General features: G+C 36.1%; 1 long non-coding RNA gene across 2 annotated transcripts in view; it reads left to right on the top strand.

The window, feature by feature from the left end:
• Positions 1–8,649: 8,649 nt before the first annotated feature.
• LOC117796673 overlaps positions 8,650–19,773 on the top strand; it is a 15,648-nt gene continuing 4,524 nt past the window's right edge. The window contains exons 1-3 of one of the 2 annotated variants that reach the window (XR_004621260.1): positions 8,650–8,725; positions 13,881–13,973; positions 16,511–16,566. This is a non-coding gene — a long non-coding RNA (uncharacterized LOC117796673). Of the gene's footprint in view, positions 8,726–13,880; positions 13,974–16,510; positions 16,567–19,773 lie in introns of those variants that run through there. The other variant, XR_004621261.1, reaches the window with a different exon arrangement.

Here is a 19,773-nt window from a genome sequence, read left to right as displayed (position 1 = left end):
CTTCCTGCTCTTGATTTTATGAATTTCTGAGTAGGCTTTCTGACTTCCAAAGGGTTGCATAAATATAACATGATGTCTTTTCATTTGACCATGTTTCCATTTGCCTATATGTGTTTTCTACTTTGGTTAATATAATAATTTTCTTCTTATTACCAAATCAAAACAAATTTGTTTTTCTTTAGTTTTTTTTTTTAAGAAAGGGAAAGTTAATGATTATTGAAAGGTTAATAATATATTGTTACCTCTACAAGGCATGAATCCCATTGGTTCTTAATTGCTTTTTGTTATTGTAATTCTTGTCACTGACAAAATATGCACAGCAATGCCTGGTAAAGGAGCAAAGACTCAATGGTTCACTTGCTTGCTCCTTAGGACTGTGTAACTAAAACTGAAATGAATGTGTAAATTACATCTTTTCTATATAAAGGTAAGTTGTAATGAAAATTCATATTTTATTAAAAATCACATATCCATATTATATATTAACATAGATGATAACTTGTTTAAGATTTTACTTATTTATTTGAGAGAGAAGGAGCAGGGAGAAGGGCAAAGGGAGAGGGAGAAGCAGACTGCCCATCTAGTGGGGAAACTGACATGGGGCTCGATCCTGGGATCATGACCTGAGCTAAAGGTGGACACTTAACCGACTGAGCTACCCAGGCACCCCAGAAGATAACATTTAAGGAAAGACTTATAGGGGCCCCAGGTGGCTCAGTCCTTAAGTGTCTGCCTTCGGCTCAGGGCGTGATCCTGGCATTCTGGGATCGAGCCCCACATCAGGCTCTTCTGCTATGAGCCTGCTTCTTCCTCTCCCACTCCCCCTGCTTGTATTCCCTCTCTCACTGGCTGTCTCTCTCTCTGTCGAATAAATAAATAAAATCTTTAAAAAAAAAAAAAGGAAAGACTTATAAGAATTCAACACTAAGCTTAGAGTGTGTTGTTAAATATCCCACTGTTAGATGCCAATTGATTTTTAGCCTTTTCTCAGTATTCTGGTATTGCCTACACTCTTTTCTGGCACTTAGGGCCTCAAGCCACTATCTTGTAGAACCATGAAATTTGGCTCACTTCCCATTTCTTTCCTTCCTCTTGTCAATTTCAGATGTATCTTTGACATAAATTAATTAAATAATTTAATCATTTACTCTTTTATTCAACAATATTTACTAAGCACCTACTATTTGTCAGGCATTGCACATTAAATACCCAATTATATGCCATGCACTATTCCACTAATTACAGGTCAGGTACTATATATATATATATACACATATATATATATATATGTGTATATATATATATATAGTATCAAATTATAGGATACATTTGTAGGAACCCCACCTATATAATAAATAACATAAATATTTATGTATATGTTTTAAAATAATATATAATATGAATAGAATTTCTACCTATATTTAGATTTATTTTACCAAAATTATGTATAAGACATCAATTGTTAAAGCACTTTCTTATTAACACACTAGTAGGAGGTGAAAGAAAATTGTGATGGTACTTTCAGAATTTTCACAATTTTTTGAGAGAGTATTAATAGTAATGCATCCTCCCTCTTCTGTTGCTCAACATGTCTCCTGGATGGTGAAATTCTACTCCATGTAATAATTGTTAACATATGGTACTTACTATGCACCAGAGACTACTTTAAATGTTTTATATGAGTTAACAAGTAAATTCTCAAATAATTTGAAATGGGTTGTAATACCCATTTTAGATTTGGGACAACTGAAGGACAGGGAAGTTAAATAACTTGCCTAAAAAGCATGCAACTAGCAAGTGACAGAGCTGAAATTTGAAACCAGATACTCTGGTTCTAGAGGCCATGCTCTTAACCATTATATATATCATATATACCAACTTTCAAAGTGAAATCCAGTTTATATGGGGTGAAGACATTTCTAAATTTCATTGTCTTATACCACTTAAGTGTAATTTGTGATACTGTTATTGTTTGTAGAGAACCTGTTTGCTTTGATGAAACAGGGCAAGAATAGAGCATAGGCCACCTCAACAGAGGAAAAGACCAAATATATATTAGCAAATCGTCCTCTCAACTTTTACCTATGTCTCTCTGCTCCAAGTCTAGCTTTCTCAAGATGCTCAAATGCTCTCATTTTTCATGTCTTTATTTTTTGGCCACTTAGATCACCTAGTTAAAAAATAATATTCTTTGAACTTTAAAAATAGCAAGAGAAAAGAAAGCAGTTATATACAAAGGGAAACCTCATAAGTCTATCAGCTGATTTTTCAGCACAAACTTTGCAGGCCAGAAGAAAGTGGCATGATATATTCAACATGTACAGCCAAAAATACTCTATCCAGCAAGGCTATCATTCAGAAGAGAAGGAGAGATAAAGACTTTCCCAGGCAAACAAAAGCTAAAGGAATTCATTACCATGAATCTAGCCCTACAAGAAATGTTAAAGGGGACTCTTTAAGTAGAAAAGAAAGGTCACAAGTAGGAGTAAGAAAAGCAGGAAGCACAAAAGTAGTAAAATTAAGTATACTTATAAAAATCAGTCAAGAGATTCACAAAATAAAATGATGCAAAATATGACACCATACACCTAAAACGTGGTGGGTCAAGGAGTAAAGAATGAGTTCAAATGTAAATGATCATCAACTTAATATAGGCTGTTATATGCATAAGATGTTATATGCAAACTGAGTGGTAGCCACAAATCAAAAACCAGCAATAGATATGCAAAAAAACACAGAGAAAAGAATCCAAGTCTATCACTAAAGAAAACTAGCAAACCATGAGAGAAGAGATCAAGAGAACAAAGAAACAGAGAACTACAAAAACAACTACAAAACAAGTAACAAAAATACCTATCAATAATTAGTTTGAATGTAAATGGAATAAATGCTCCTATCAAAAGACATAGGGTGATGAAATGGATAAAAGAAAAAAGACACATCTATATCCTGCCCAAGAGACTCATTTCAGACCTAAGGACACATGCAGATTGAAAGTGAAAGAATGGGAAAGCATTTATCATGCAAGTGGAAGTGAAAAGAAAGCTGGGGTAGCAAAATAGACTAAAAAAGCTGGGGTAGCAAAATAGACTTTAAAAAAGACTGTAACAAGAGACAAAGAGGGACACTACATAATCATAAAAGGGCAATCCAACAAGAAGATATAACAATTGCAAATATTTATGCACTGGACATGGGAGCACTGAAATACATAAAGCAGCTAATAACAAGCATAAAGGAAGTAACTGATAGTAATACAATAATAGTAGGGGATTTTAACACCCCACTTACATTAATGAATAATCATCCAAACAGAAAATCGACAAGGAAACAGTAGCTTTTAATAACACATTGGACCGAATGGATCTAACAGATATCTTCAGAACAATTCATCCCCAAAACAGCAGAATACACATTCTTTTCAAGTGCATGTGAAACATTCTCCAGAATAGATGACATATTAGGCCACAAAACAAGACTCAAAAAGTTGAAGTCATACTATGCATCTTTTCTGACCACAATGCCATGAAACTAGAAATCAACCACAAGAAAAAAATCTGGAAAGAACACAAATGCATGGAGGTTAAAAACATGCTACTAAACAATGAGTGGATAAACCAAGAAATCAAAGAAGGAATAAAAATATACATGGAGACAAATAAAAATGAAAACATAACAGTTCAAAATCTTTGGAATGCGGCAAAAGATGTTCTAAGAGGGAAATTTGTAGCAATACAAGCCTATCTCAATAAGCAAGAAAAATCTCAAATAAGAAAATCTAATTTTGGGGGTGCCTGGATGGCACAGCGGTTGGGCGTCTGCCTTCAGCTCAGGGTGTGATCCCGGCGTTATGGGATCGAGCCCCACATCAGGCTCCTCCACTTGGAGCCTGCTTCTTCCTCTCCCACTCCCCCTGCTTTGTTCCCTCTCTCGCTGGCTGTCTCTGTCAAATAAATAAATAAAATCTTTAAAAAAAAAAAAAAAAAAGAAAATCTAATTTTGTACCTAAAGGAGCTAGAAAAGGAACTAACCAAACCCAAAACCAGTAGAAAGAAGAAAATAATAAAGATCAAATCAGAAAGAAATGAAATGGAAACTNGAAAAAAAAAAAAAAAAAAAAAAAAAAAAAAAACAGATCAATGAAACCTGGTTCTTTGAAAAGATCAACAGAATTGATAAACCTTTAGCCAGATTCATCATCGAACAAACAAACAAACAACAACAACAACAATAAACACACAGAGAGAACTCAATAAACAAAATCAAAACTGAAAGAGGAGAAATAATAACTGATGCCACAGAAATACAAAAGATTATAAGAGAATATTATGAAAAATTATATGCCAACAAACTGCACAACTTAGAAGAAATAGATCGATTCCTGGGAACATATAACCTCCCAAAACTAAATCAAGAAGAAATAGAAAATTTGAACAGATGAATGACCAGCAATGAACTTGAATCAGCAATCAAAAAACTCCCAACAAGCAAAAAAAAGTCTAAGACCAGATAGCTACACAGGCAAATTCTACCAAACATTCAAAGAAGAGTTAATGCCTATCCTTAAATTTTTCCAAAAAATAGAAGATAAAGGAAAATTTCCAAATTCATTCTTTGAGGCCAGCATTATCCTGACACCAAAGCCATGCAAAGAAACCACAAAAAAAGAGAACTACAGGCCAACATCTCTGATAACCATAGATGCAAAAATCCTCAACAAAATATTAGCAAACCAAATCCAACAATACATTTAAAACACCATTTGTCATGATCAAGTGGGATTTATTTCCAGGATGAAAGTGTGGTTCAATATTTGCAAATCAATCAACATGATAGATCACATCAACAAGAGAAAGGATAAAAATCATATTATCATCTCAGTAGATACAGAAAAAGTATAGGACAGAGTAAAACATCCATTGATGATAAAAGCCCTCAACAAAGCAAGTTTAGAGGGAACATATATCAACATAATAAAATACTATTTTTCATAATAATATATGAAAAAATCACAGCTAACATCATACTGAGTGGTGAAAAACTCAGGGCTTTTCCTCTAAGATCAGGAACAAGACAAGGATGTCCACTCTCCCCACTTTTATTCAACACAGTACTGGAAGTCCTAGCCACAGAATCAGACAACAAAAGAAATAAAAGGCATCCAAATTGGTGAGGAAGGAATAAAACTTTCACTATTTGCAGAAGTCATTATACCACGTATAGAAAACTAGAGACTCTACCAAAAAAACTACTAGAGGGGCCCCTGGGTGGCGCAGTCGTTAGGCGTCTGCCTTCGGCTCAGGGCGTGATCCCGGCATTCTGGGATCGAGTCCCACATCTGGCTCCTCTTCCAGGAGCCTGCTTCTTCCTCTCACACTCCCCCTGCTGTGTTCCCTCTCTTACTGGCTGTCTCCCTGTCAAATAAATAAATAAAATCTTAAAAAAAAAAAAAAACTACTAGAACTGATAAATAAATTCAGTAAGGTCTCAGGATACAAAATCAATGTACAGAAATCTGTTGAATTTTATACACTAATAGTGAAGTAGTAGAAAAAGAAAATAAGAAAACAATCCCATTTACAATTGTACCAAAAATAATAAAATACCTAGGAATAAACTTAACCAAGGAAATGAAAGACCTGTACTCTGAAAACTATAAAACCTTGATGAAAGAAATTGACGATGACACAAAGAAATGGAAAGACATTCCCTGCTAATGGATTGAAGAACAAATATTGTTAAAATGTCCATACTACCTAAAACAACCTACGCATTTACTGCAATCCCTATGAAAATACCACCAGCATTTTTTACAGAGCTAGAACAAATAATCTTCAAATTTGTATGGAACCACAAAAGACCCCAAATAACCAAAGCAATCTTTAAAAGAAGAACAAACTAAAGGTATCACAATTCCAGACCTCAAGATATACTGCAAAGCTATTGTAATTCAAACAGTGTGGTTCTGGTACAAAAACAGACCCACGGATCAGTGGAACAGAATAGAGAGCCCAGAAATAAGCCACAATTATATGGTCAACTAATATTTGACAAAGGAGTCAAGAATATGCAATGGGAAAAAGACAGTGTCTTCAACAAATAGTGTTGGGGAAACTGGACAGTTATGTGCAAAAGAATGCAACTGGACCACTTTCTTACACCACACACAAAAATAAATTCGAACTGGATTAAAGACCATTTAATGTGAGACATGAAACCATAAAAATCCTAGAAGAGAGAACAGACAATAATTTCTCTGACATTAACCAAAACAACATTTTTCTAGATATGTCACCTGAGGCAAGGGAAACAAAAGCAAAAATAAATTATTGAGACTACATCAAAATAAAAAAGTTTCTGCACAACAAAGGAAATAATCAAGAAAACAAAAAGACAACCTACTGAATGGGGAAGATATTTGAAAATGACATATCTGATAAGGATTAGTATCCAAAATATTTAAAGAACTTACACTCAACAGACACACAAAAATGGATAATCCAATTAAAAATGGGAAGAAGACATAAACAGACATTTTTCCAAAGAAGACATCCAGGTGGCCAACAGACACATGAACAGATGCTCAACATCACTCATCTCTGGGAAATGCAAACCGAAACCACAATGAGATATCACGTCAAGCCTGTCAGAATGGCTAAAATCAAAAATACAAGAAACAAGTGTTGGTGAGGATATAGAGAAAAAGGAACCTTCCTGCACTGTTGGTGGGAATGCAAGCTGGTGCAGCCACTATGGAAAACAATATAAAGACTCCTCAAAAAATTAAAAATAGAACTACCATACAATCCAGTAATTCCAGTAATGGGTATTTACCCAAAGAATAGGGAAACACTAAATCATGTGACTTTTTCTCCAGCTGACTTCAACTTTCTCACCCTTTTTCTCTCCTTTCTCAACTGAACACAGTATACAAGGTACAGTAGTGTGTGTGTGTGTGTGTGTGTGTGTGTGTGTGTTCATCTTGTTCGGTGTTCTTTAAGTATGATGGACCTGTGGTTTGGTGTCTATCATTAATTCTTGACCATAATTTCTTCTGCCCCATTCCATCACCATTTTCTTCCTGGTATTCCAATTACAAGTAGGTGGCACTGTTACATATTGTCCCACAGCTTTTGAATGTCCTGTCCTATCTTTGTTCAGTCTTTGTTGTAGATTCTTCCCCAAATGTTCCCCAATTAAGTCTTCAAGTAATCATGCCTTGTGTAATCCCCTCCCCTTGTGGGTGGGCTGGACCTAATGACTTGCTTCTAAAGAAAAAAATATGGCAAAAATGCTGAGATGTCACTTTGATAACTGTGATTCCATCTTTCTGGTATTCTCTCTTTCTTGTTGCAAGAGTTCAGACTCTCTCTATGAAAAGGTCAATACAGCAAGGAGATAAATGCAGCTTCTGTCTGAGCAAGAAAGAGTGTGCCTCAAATACAACATCCCATAACACACTGAATCCTGCTGACCACCTTATTAGTGACTGTGTTAGTCTGCTTGGGCTGTGTAACAAAATACCATAGATTGGGTGCCTTAAACACCTGAAATTTATTTTCTCACATTTCAGGAGACTGAAGTCCATGATCAAGGTGTTGGTAAATTTGGTGCGTAGTGAGAGCCCTTCCTGCCTTACAGATGGTTACCTTCTCATCAAGCTCTCATGCAGCCTTTCCTCTGTGCGCATGCAAAAGAGAGCTCTCTGGGGTCTCCTCTTCTTTGTATAGGGACACCAATCCTATTGGTTTGGGGCCCCACCCTTGTAACCTCATTTAACCTTAATTATCCCTAAAGGCCTTCCAAATGCAGTCACATTGTGAGTTAGAGCTTCAACCTATAAATTTTGGGGGGATGCAATTCAGTCCATAACAGTGACCATGGAAGCAGATCTTTCCTCAAATCTTTAAGTGAAACCACAGACCCAGTTGATGACTGGATTACAGCCTTATGAGAGACCTTAAAAGCACAATACCCAGCTACTGCCAAAGGAGAAGGTTGTCGCATTCATTGTATCTGCTCATTGTAAATGCAAGAAAGAGACTCAAATCTTTAGATCAGGAGCTGCTACCAAGCATCTGAGGGAGGTAACTTTGGGAGACTGGAAATGGAGGAAGCCCAAAAGAGTAGCAGATTTGTTGTGAAGGCAAGTATCAGTACATATGTTTTGTCAAAGAATAGCAATAACCAGGTTTTCGTTGTTCTATGTTTTTAGTTCTCACTTCTGTAAGATCAAAGTTCACCCATTTACCAGCAATAGTTTTTTTATTCTGGAGTGTGTCAGCAGGAAAATGTCAAAGTGAAAATGTTTCCAGTCATCCTGTATTTTGAAAATTTCAGGAAGTTGTGGTTGAGAAACAAGGTACCAGACCAAGTTTCGGTACCCTCCTTTTGTATTCTCCATTTTCTTGATCATATGACCTTGTGCTGGATCATAAATTATATTTCTCCAATACTTATTTCATCTTCAGCTTTTCCAGAAAAATGTTCTTCCTGTTTTTCTTCTGACCATTTCTGACTTGGGCATTTACCTTTGCTCTGAGAAGAGAAGAGACAATGTCAGAGGTATAGCTGTTTCCTACCTAGCAAGCACTGAGATTTAATTAGACTTCCTCTTTTCTTTTTCTTCTTTTTTCTTTCTTTTTTTTCAAGTAGGCTCCATACCCAGCCTAGAGCCCAATGGAGGACTTGAAATCACAACCCTGATACCAAGACCTGAGCTGAGGTAAAGAGTCAGATGCTTAGGGGCGCCTGGGTGGCTCAGTCAGTTAAGCGTCTGCCTTCTGCTCAGGTCATGATCCTGGAATCCTGGCATCTAGCACTGCAGTGGGCTCCCTGCTCAGTGGGAAGCCTGCTTCTCCCTCTGCCCTGCACCCTGCTTGTGCTCTCCATCTCCTACTCTCTCTCTCTCTCAAATAAATAAATAAAATCTTAAAAAAAAAAAGTCAGATGCTTAACTGACTAAATCACCCAGGTACCCCATTATAGCATAATTTTATTTCACTTTCGTTATGTGATCTGTCATGTATCTAGGTTGACAAGGAAGGGACAAGGAACGACAAAGCTTTTGAATTTAGCAATGGAAATTTATAAGGGCTAAGTTATTTAAAGTCTTTATTTTCTTATGTCTCATTTTAATTTCTTTATGTTAGCTTCATTTTTTTAAAAGGATTTATTTATTTTTTTTTAAAGATTTTATTTATTTATTCGACAGAGATAGAGACAGCCAGCGAGAGAGGGAACACAAGCAGGGGGAGTGGGAGAGGAAGAAGCAGGCCCACAGCGGAGGAGCCCGATGTGGGGCTCGATCCCACAACGCCGGGACCACGCCCCGAGCCAAAGGCAGACGCCCAACCGCTGTGCCACCCAGGCGCCCCTATTTATTTTATTTTTAGAGAGAGAGACAGCATGAGCAGGAGGAGAAAGAGAGAGAATCTCAAGCAGACTCTGTGCTGAGGATGGAGCCTAATGCAGGGCTCGATCCCAGGACTCTGAGATCATGACCTGAGCTGAAACCAGGAGTCAGATGCTTAACCAACTGTGCCACCCAGGCACCCTTAGCTTCATTTTTTTTAATCAGCCTACTTCATATAGAAGTATGGTGTGAAAAATCCTGACAAGAACACTGATGGACTTGTTGGCTTTTCCTTGGACCTGTCACTATAATCAGGGAGGCATGGGCTTATAAGAAGATGTGAGCTCTAACTAGTACATATTGAACATGAGGGAGAAAAAGAAATTTTCCCAAAGAAGCAGCATAGGATGTATAAGCCCATTAGAACATACAACAATCACTATGAGCTGAGAAACTGCTTCTGCTGCTTTCCACCAAATGTTTTAAATCATTCAAATTGATGTTTTCCAAGCTCATTTGATGACTAAACTTTATTTTCTTTCACATGATCATTAACATTAAAAATCTAATTTTCCAAGAACTCCATTTTAAACGTGTTCATAGATTATAGAATATTTTCAAACGTGTTTATCCATGCTCATGTTGAAAGCAAAACTTTCATAGAAAATCTGGCTGGGGGCTCCTGGGTGGCTCAGTTGGTTAAGTGTCTGCCTTTGGCTCAGATCATGATCTCAGGGGCCTGGGATTGAGCCTTGTGTCAGGCTCCATGCTCAGTGAGGCATCTGCTTCTTCCTCTGCCTCTGCAGCCCCCCCACTCATATGCTTGCACTCTATCTCTCTCTCAAATAAATAAAATCTAAGAAAGAAAGAAAGAAAGAAAGAAAGAAAGAAAGAAAGAAAGAAAGAAAGAAAGAAAGAGAAAGAAAGAAAGAAAGGAAGAAAGAAAGAAAGAAAGAGAAAGAAAAAGAAAGAAAGAGAAAGAAAAAAGAAATGAAAAGAAAGAAAAGGAAGGAAGGAAATCTGGCTATGAGTCTTGTAATTTCCATCTGAGCCCTTTACCATAGCCAGTTGTAATATGTACATTAAAGTAAATAAACCTGGGGACATAGTTTACTTTTTAAGTAAAATCCACATAAATCTTTTCCCGTAAAAAATGAAAGCTTTTGAAAGTTTAGGGTGGCAGTTTATAGTTCCCCTTACTCTGTGAGAGCTTTCAGGCAGATTCTTTAACTTCCTTTGCTGTCCCATATCTTAAAGTGACGAGGAAGTAACAAGGGAAACACAACCTCAGCTTTTATAATGACTTCTTCTTTCAAGTACCAGGAACTAATTAATTTTACAATCTTCTTATTTCTGATGAACAGATCTGTTTTTACATCATTAGTACACCTCTGAGACATATGTACGAGGATCCAGGAATTATGTCTTTTTTTAATATATTAAAAAACATTTTTTTAAAGATTTTATGTATTTATTTGAGAGCTAGAGCAGGGACGAGGGGCAGGCAGGGAGGGACAGCAGACTCCACACTGAGCATAAAGCCTGACACGGGGCTTGATCCCATGACCTTGAGATCATGACCTGAGCCGAAATCAAGAGTTGGAGGCTTAACCGACTAAACCACCCAGGTGCCCCCAGGAATTATTACTTAAGACTTAGGAAGAGATAGTCTCATAATGATGCAACCTCAAAACTCTTGGCAAATTGGTAAGGTTTACTTATATTTTGCCTTACCATTTGGAAGAGAGTGGGTATGGTAGGAGTATGTATGTCAACAGATAGATATAAATATTATGCAGTAAGGACAAAAATAGAGAGGAAATGAGAAATATAAAAAATGTTGGAAGTTTTGTGGTGCTTAGTGCAGCAGCAGTATTGGAGGCAAAATTTGAATCCAAGGAAAGAGAAAATCACTAATAAAGTCAAGAAAAATAAATGATAAAACCATGGACTAGAAGTCATACAAGGGGGGTGCCTGGGTAGCGCAGTCGTTAAGCTTCTGCCTTCGGCTCAGGGCGTGATCCCGGCGTTCCGGGACCAATATGCATATTTATTGTTACCAAATACTAAGCGCTGTAGTAAATGCTTTACATCATTTCAATTTAATTCTCATAAGCAACCTGGGATTTAAGTATTATCGCTCCCATTGTTAAGTAGAAAATGAATGTTTATAAAGACTATGTGATTTATGTGATTTATGTAAGGTCATATAGTAAATTTCAAAATGTAATTTGAATTGAGGACCAGCTAAGTCCAAACACTTGATCTTTCTGCTATAAATTTTAGTAAAGAAAAATAAAAAGAAATTCTAAGGTGGGAAACAAAGAGCAAGTCTTTAACGGACTCTAAAGACTAAGAATGGACCAGGAAAATATGGCTAGGAAGCATTTCAGAGTACATTTGAAATTAGTGATAACCTTCAAACTTACACGTCATAGACATTTAGTGCAAAAAAAAAAAGAATGGCAAAGGGTCACAGGGCTGGAAGAGGTTTTCTGCTGTATCTGAGACTTGAGGCCTAAACTGTGTAAGGCTTTTGGAAATGCAATGCTACTTCTGTTGGTGCAGCGCCCACACCACACTGAGGTGTCAATTTAATATTTTGTGACTATTTTGCTTATGCCTGAAGACCAGCAAGTTTCTAGAAAATCTGCAGAATGCCTGACTTTTTTAAAAAGATATATTTTTGAGAAAGACTTACCATAGTTCAAGAGCCATAGCCAGCTCCCATCTAGGAAGTTCAACTTAGTGAATTACAGTTCTTCACAATTCATGTGTGTTACTTACAGGTTTATTTTATTTAAACTTTAACATGCTGCATCTCATGTATTTAATTAGAAAATGAATAAGAAAGCTGAAAATGTTGAATTTTTTTGGATGGCATTAGGCCTAGGGAGGGTCACAAGTTCTGGCTACAATACTTTACTAGTTGTCCCTCCTGTCTAGTCTTCATTACTATGCTATTTGTTCATTTCTCCTCGGTTCTTGCATGTTGGTATCAGCTTACTAAGTAGACTCCTTCTCCAATGTTGTGCATTACCCTTATAGATTTATATCTATTCCTGTAAATCCCAATGATTAATCCTCCCATCTGTATTTATTTTATTTTTTTAGGATTTTATTTATTTATTTACTTATTTGAGAAAGAGTGAGAGAGCACAAGTGGGGGGAGGGGCAGCAGCAGAGGCAGAAGGAGAAGCAGGTTCCTCACTGAGCAGGGAGCCCAACACCGAACTGTACCCCAGGACCCTGGGATCATGACCTGAACAGAAGGCAGACGCTTAACCAACTGAGCCACCTGGCGCTCCTCCCATCTGCATCTAAAATAATCTTTCTAAATTGCTAATTTTATAGAGCATACCCTGAATAAATTATTTAAAGTCTCCAAATGACTTGTGAAATAAGGTCTTGACCCCTTTAGTTGTTATGCTGTTTCTGCCTATTTCAACTTGTTCTTTTCCCACAAACTGATGTAAACTTTACTAGTTGCGGAACTGTGAACTGACAGGAAAGGGAGAGAGTAGATGAAATAGTGAAATGCTCCTTTGAGATACAATTGACATATTGTGTAAATTTAAGGAGTACAACTGCTGATTTGATACAATTATTTATGGCAAAATGATTACCACCATAGCATTAGCTAACACCTCCCTCATGTCACATAGTTACCATTTGTTTTTGGGGGTGAGAACATTTAAGATCTACTCTCTTCCCAATTTCAAATGCATAGTATAGTATTAGCTAGTTAGACCTGAATTTATTCATCTAAAAAAATCTGAAGGAAAAAAAGGAAAGAAAAGAAAAGAAAAAAAGAAAAGGAAGGAAGGAAGGGGAAGGGAGGCAAGGAGGGAAGGAAGGAAGGAAAAGAAAGAAAGGAGGGAGGGAAAGAAAGGAAGGAAGAATGGAAGAAAGAAACAGCGGCTATTAAATTAAAAAGAAATAGTGAGATGCAAGCAAAGAGGCTAGCTCTGGTAAATAATCACAATGTCCATCAGCAGTTCTCATTACAGTGAACTACAAAGGTTGTGTTGCTTGTACATTCCAGTCAAAAACCACACAGTAGAATGCAGGGGGAAATACTGATTCATCCTTCTTTGTCCACAATAAAACAGCAAGTCTGGGGCAGACCGCAATAAATGAGTAAATGAATAACCAAAGTGGGGTGATAAAGTCTGGAGGAGAAGCATGGTAATAAAACTAGAGAGAAGGTAAACCAAAGAGTTGAGAAATAAAAATAAGTAGCCCTGAAAATACTAACTAAACCACTCCCAAAAGCGTCAAAATAGATTTGGACACACATGCAAACTTTTAACATCATATGCTAAAATATCCTGAACCCTTTGGTGGTTTCCATCACAAGATCTAATCCTATGACATTTTCCTAGGATAAAAGAAGTTTTGTGCCATTTCCTTTGGAAGAAAGTTCTTTACTGCCTCTCGCTTGTTATGTGTTTAAATATCTGAAGTCATCTAGCATATCCCAGAGAGGCATGGAATTCCATCTTGCTATATTTTGTTTCTACAGGTTTTGACAGATGCCAGGCTCGACAGAATCTTTGGCCCACTGTGGTCATTTTTCTCCTGCTCCTGGATTCCTGTTTGCTCACCGGCTGTTTCAGTGAGTTCTGAGGATGACTGCTTTTGGGTCTATATTCCCTCACCCTGCCTTCCCCCTGATCACTACCCAAAACAATTATTTTGAGGTCATTAGAATATGTGTAATTTAGGGAGTCTCATTGAAAAAATATACATATTTAACAGAGTGAATTTTTAAAAATTAGAAAAAGAACAAATATAGAAATCAAAGAGAATAAACATGATAAAGAAAACATATGTAATATTAACACCAAGAGAAAAACACACCTAAGAATTTGAAAACCAATTTGTGATATATTTTTATATTAATATATACTATTTTAGGGGCACCTGGTTGACTCAGTCGGTTAAGCACCTGCCTGTGGCTCAGGTAATGATCTCGGGGTCCTGAGGTAGAGCCCTGTGTTGGGCTCCCTGCTCAGCGGGGAGTCTGCTTCTCCCTCTCCTGCCCCTCCCCCTCGCTGGTGTTCCCTCTCTCTCTCAAATAAATAAATAAAATCTTTAAATATATATATATATAGAATATTTTAAAGAAAATTAGTGTTATACCTGTATAGTTCTTTAACATTTTTATTACATCGCATATTCACTTATGATACAAAATGTTATTGGCTGTGTATGTTTCCATCACTTGGAAACATTCAAATAGATTTAAATAAGACTCTAGGAATGATTATTGAAGTTATTTAATTTTTATATTGTAATTAGTAATTTTGAAAATAAACTGTTTTATAAATCTAATACAGAAATTATCCTTTTTAAATTTTTTCATGCTTTTTAAAGATTTTATTTATATATTTGACAGAGGGAGAGTGAGAGCACAAGCAGGTGGTTGGCAGGCAGAGGGAGAAGCAGACTTCCCGCTGAGCAGGGAGCCCAACATTGGGCTGGATCCCAGGACCCTGAGATCATGACCTGAGCCGAAGGCAGATGCTTAACCGACTGAGCCACACAGACAGCCCTATATTTTTCATATTTTTGATAACTTTAATTAATGTCAAAGTTGTAGACTGAATGGCATTTATTGTTTTAAATTAACATTTTAAACATTATTGACATGGAATCATGGTATTCAGATGCTTATTTACTAATTAAGTGCTTATTCATGCATTTTTATGCAATTTCATGCAAAATTGTTTTTTTACACATTTGTAATATTTCTGTTTTACATTAGAATAGTGTGAGAGATTTTTTTTAATTTAAATTCAATTAGCCAACACACAGTACATCATTAGTTTCAGATGTGATGTTCAATAATTCATCAGTTGCATATAACACCCTGTGCTCATCACATCACATGCCCTCCTTAATGCCCATTACCCAGTTACCCCATCCCCCACCCACCTCCTTTCCTCAGCCCTCAGCATGTTTCCCAGAGTCAAGAGTCTCTCAGGGTTTGTCTCCCTCTCTGATTTCTTCCCATTCAGTTTTCCCTCCTTTCCCCTATGACTATCTGCACTATTTCTTATATTCTTTTTTTTTTAAAGATTTTTAATTTCTTTATTCGACAGAGATAGAGACAGCCAGCAAGAGAGGGAACACAAGCAGGGGGAGTGGGAGAGGAAGAAGCAGGCTCATAGAGGAAGAGCCTGATGTGGGGCTCGATCCCATAATGCCGGGATCACGCCCTGAGCGGAAGGCAGATGCTTAACCGCTGTGCCACCCAGGCGCCCCTATTTCTTATATTCTACATATGAATGAAACCATATGATAATTGTCTTTCTTTGAATTATTTCACTTAGCATAATACCCTCAAGTTCCATCCACGTTGATGTAAATGGTAGGTACTCATCCTTTCTGATGGTTGAGAGTAATATTCCGTTGTATATATAAATCGCATCTTCTTTATCCATTCATCTGTTGACAATTAGTCTCCTTCCACAGTTTGGCTATTGTGGACATTGCTGCTATGAACATTGGGGTGCAGGCCCCTTCATTTCACTATATCTGTATCTTTGGGGTAAATACCTAGTAGTGTAATTGCTGGGTCATAGGGTAGTTCTATTTTTAACTTCTTGAGGAAACTCCATACTGTGAATAGTATGAGATCTTTATATTTATTTCAAAGTAGTATTGCTTCTTGTCGTATATGTTGCAAATATTTTCAGTAATTTATTTTTAATTTTATTTTTTTAAAGATTTTATTTATTTATTTGAGAGAGAGAGAGTGAGCAGGAGAGAGCACAAGTGGGGGAGAGGGAAAAGCAGCATCCTTGCAGAGCAGGGAGCAAAGAGCCTGTCGTGGGTTTCAATCCCAGCGCTCTGGGATCATGACCTGAGCTGAAGGCAGCTGCTTAACCTACTGAGCCACCCAGGTGCCCCTAATTTATTTGTTTTTAAAAATGCTTTAAATTCCTTTCTGTTTAATATAATATTTCATTAGACAAAAATGTTAATTACATGTACACAATTTATTAACCTGAATGTACATAAGCCCACCATTCAACCAGGAAACTGGACCTTTAGTAACCTCTTTTTTCTACCTGTTTTCCTCTTCTATTCTAAATTGTGTGTTTCTTTTTTTGTTTTTTTTAAAGATTTCATTTATTTATTTGACAGAGAGAGACAGCCAGCGAGAGAGGGAACACAAGCAGGGGGAGTGGGAGAGGAAGAAGCAGGCTCACAGCAGAGGAGCCCGACCTGGGGCTCGATCCCATAAGGCCGAGATCACGCCCTGAGCCGAAGGCAGATGCTTAACCGCTGTGCCACCCAGGCGCCCCCAGTATCGTATTTCTGAACTCCATTTCTGTCATTGCAAAAGCTATAGTTAATTTAGTCTTCACTCATGTAGGATATATTTTCTTGTATAAATAAAATTCCCAGTGAATTTATCCATTAGCTTGTCAGTAGTCCTTTGGATTATTTAATACTACTATGAAATATGATGGTATAAATATTCTAAATGTAAATACGCTGGTATAAACATGTCTCTGGTGCATATTTGTAGAAGTGTATCTAAAATCTACAGGTAAGAGTGAAATTATCAGATGTTTTGTTTTCTTCTGTGAGGTGTCTGTTTAAGTGACTTGCTCATTTTGCATATTTTTATAAACATATGTATTTTAAACATATAATCTAGATACTAGTCCATAATCTTAATTTATGCTGCAAATATATTCTCATGACCCTGAGATCACAATCTGAGCTGAAACCAAGAGTCAGACATTTAACTGACTGCGCCACCCAGGTGTCCCCCAAATTAGATTTTTTTAACTCATGAAATAAGATACTGATCTAATTTCATTTTTTTCAAGTAAGTAATCAATTTTCTTCACATAATGTATTGTACCAACTTCTTTTCATGTTAATTTGAAATGCTATCTATATTATACATTATAGTTTCATATAGTGTGAGACTTTCAGAGGCAGTCCATTTTCTTCCAATTAACCAGTTGTCTATCCCTACACTAATACTCCACTGTTTTAATTACTTTTGCTTTCTAATAAGTTTTCATATATGCTAGGCTAGGTACATCATATTAATTCTTTTTATTTAGAAATGTCTTCCCAACGCTTACGCTTCTACTTTTCCACATAAATGTGGAAATCTGCTTGACAAATCCCTAAAATCACACGTTGGTATCCTCACCGATATTGAATTTATAGGCTACTTGGGGAAGAATTACAAATTTTGCAATATGGATACTGTTTTGTTACTGAATATGCCATATATGGCCCATTCAGGTGTTTCTGCCTCTCAATAATGTTAGGTAATTCTTTGGATATGGCTCTTTCTTACTTTTGTCAGATTAATTCTTTGGTATCAATAATTATATTGCTATTATAAATGGTACCTATTTTCAATTATATTCACTGACTGATACTAAAACAGAGAAATGCAATTTTTGTTGTTGTTGTTGTTATTATTATTTTGGTATATTTTTTCTAGCCAACCCCACACACAGCCTTTCTTATTATATCTAAAAATGTGTTGGACATATATTTGTAAGGAAAAAATTGTGACTGAAATAAAGATAGTTCAGTTTCTTTCTCTAAAATTCTTTAAGATTTTAATTTGTTTTTCTTGGTTTGTTGCATTGGCCAGAACTTCCAGTATAATGTTATCTAGAAACAATGAAAACAGACATTTTTTTTTCCTGTTCACGATTTATTTTTTTTTTAAGATTTTATTTATTATAAAGAGTACAAGCAGGGGAAGAGGCAGGTAGAAGGAAAGGGAGAAGTAGGGAGCCCGATGTGGGGCTCAATCCCAAGACCCTGAGACTGAGACCTGAGCCAAAGGCAAACATTTAACTGACTAAACCACCCAGGTGCCCCTTCTGTTTGTGATTTAAAGGGAATGCTTCCAACATTCCCTTTTTAAGATTATTATTGCTATATGTTTTTGCCAGATATCACTCAGAAGGAGGGAGTTTATTTCTATTCCTAGTTTATGAAAAGTTTTTATCAAATTATTTTACTATATCATTGAAATGATTAAATGGATTTTTTGGCCCTGAATCTATTATATGGTTCATGATAATTATAGATTTTTCTATTTCAAATCTAACTTAATTGTGGGTAAACCTAAGATTTATTGACTTTTTAAATATTTTTGCTGAATTAAGTATGCTAATTTTTAATGTAGTTTTTAATTTTTATTTTGAAAGAGTAAAAACACAAAAAGGTAAGAGAGAGACAACTCAAGACATAAGGTAGCCTTTTTATAACCTAACTTCAGAAGCGACTTTCCATTTTTTCTGTTCTATTCTGTTAATTAGAAGTGAATCACCAAAGGGAAGAGATTTATATAAGTACATGGAGACCTGGAAGCCAGGTCTTTGCGAACCACCATAGAGTCTGTCTGTTACAAATTGACACTTGTCCCGCAGTGGTTCATGTTTCTTTCACATGCAGAATGTATTTGTCTGGCTTATTTCAGTTGGCATAATGTCCCCAGTTTCATTTAGCGTAATGTCCTTGAGATTCATCCATCTTATCATAAATGGTGGGATCTTCATCCTTTTTAAGTTTGAATAACATTCATATATAAAATAATATTCATATATATTCATATGTATATATAAGCATCTTTATCCATTTATATGTTGATGAACAGATTCTCATGTTGTATCATTCCTTGGCTATTGTGAATAAAGGGATTTTTCGCATTATTCTCTTGTGAATAACGGGATCTGCAACGAACATGGCAGCAGATATCTCTTCCAGATACTGATTTAATAATATTCTTTGGATACTGTAGGACATCAGTAAATATTTGTTAATGGTTAGTTTCATGGAAAAAAAAATATTTTTATCTCAATAAAGCTGCTTACAATGTAAATAATAATAATTAATAATAATAATAATGTTCAAATATACACCCAGAAAAAAGACTGCTGGATCACATGAGAGTTCTATTATTAGTTTTTTGAGGAACCTTTACACTGTTTCCATAATGGCTGTACCAATTTACATTCTTACTCACAGAGTACAAATGTTGCTTTTTCTCCACATCCTTATGAATACCTGTTATTTTGTCATTTTGATAATAGCCATCCAAACAGGTGTGGAATGACATCTCATTGTGGTTTTGATTTGCATTTCCTGTTACTTTGTGATGTTGAACACCTTTTCATATACCTGTTGGCCTTTGTATGTCTTCTTTGGAAAAGAAGTCTATCCATATTCTTTGCCCATTCTTAATTGGTTTTTGTTTTGTTTTTGTTTTGCTATTCGGTTGTATGAATTCCTTATATATTTTGGATATTAATCCCTTGTCAGATATATAGTTTGCAAATAATACCAAAATAATCTCCCAATTCATAGGTTGCTTTTTCATTTTGTTGACTTTTTCCTTTTTTGGGCAGAGGCTTTTTAGT

The sequence above is a fragment of the Ailuropoda melanoleuca genome, chromosome 16, assembly GCF_002007445.2.
Source record: "Ailuropoda melanoleuca isolate Jingjing chromosome 16, ASM200744v2, whole genome shotgun sequence".
Classification (NCBI taxonomy): Eukaryota; Metazoa; Chordata; class Mammalia; order Carnivora; family Ursidae; genus Ailuropoda; species Ailuropoda melanoleuca.
The sequence above is the reverse complement of the archived record's forward strand: the minus strand, read 5'-3'. Positions and strand labels throughout refer to the sequence as shown.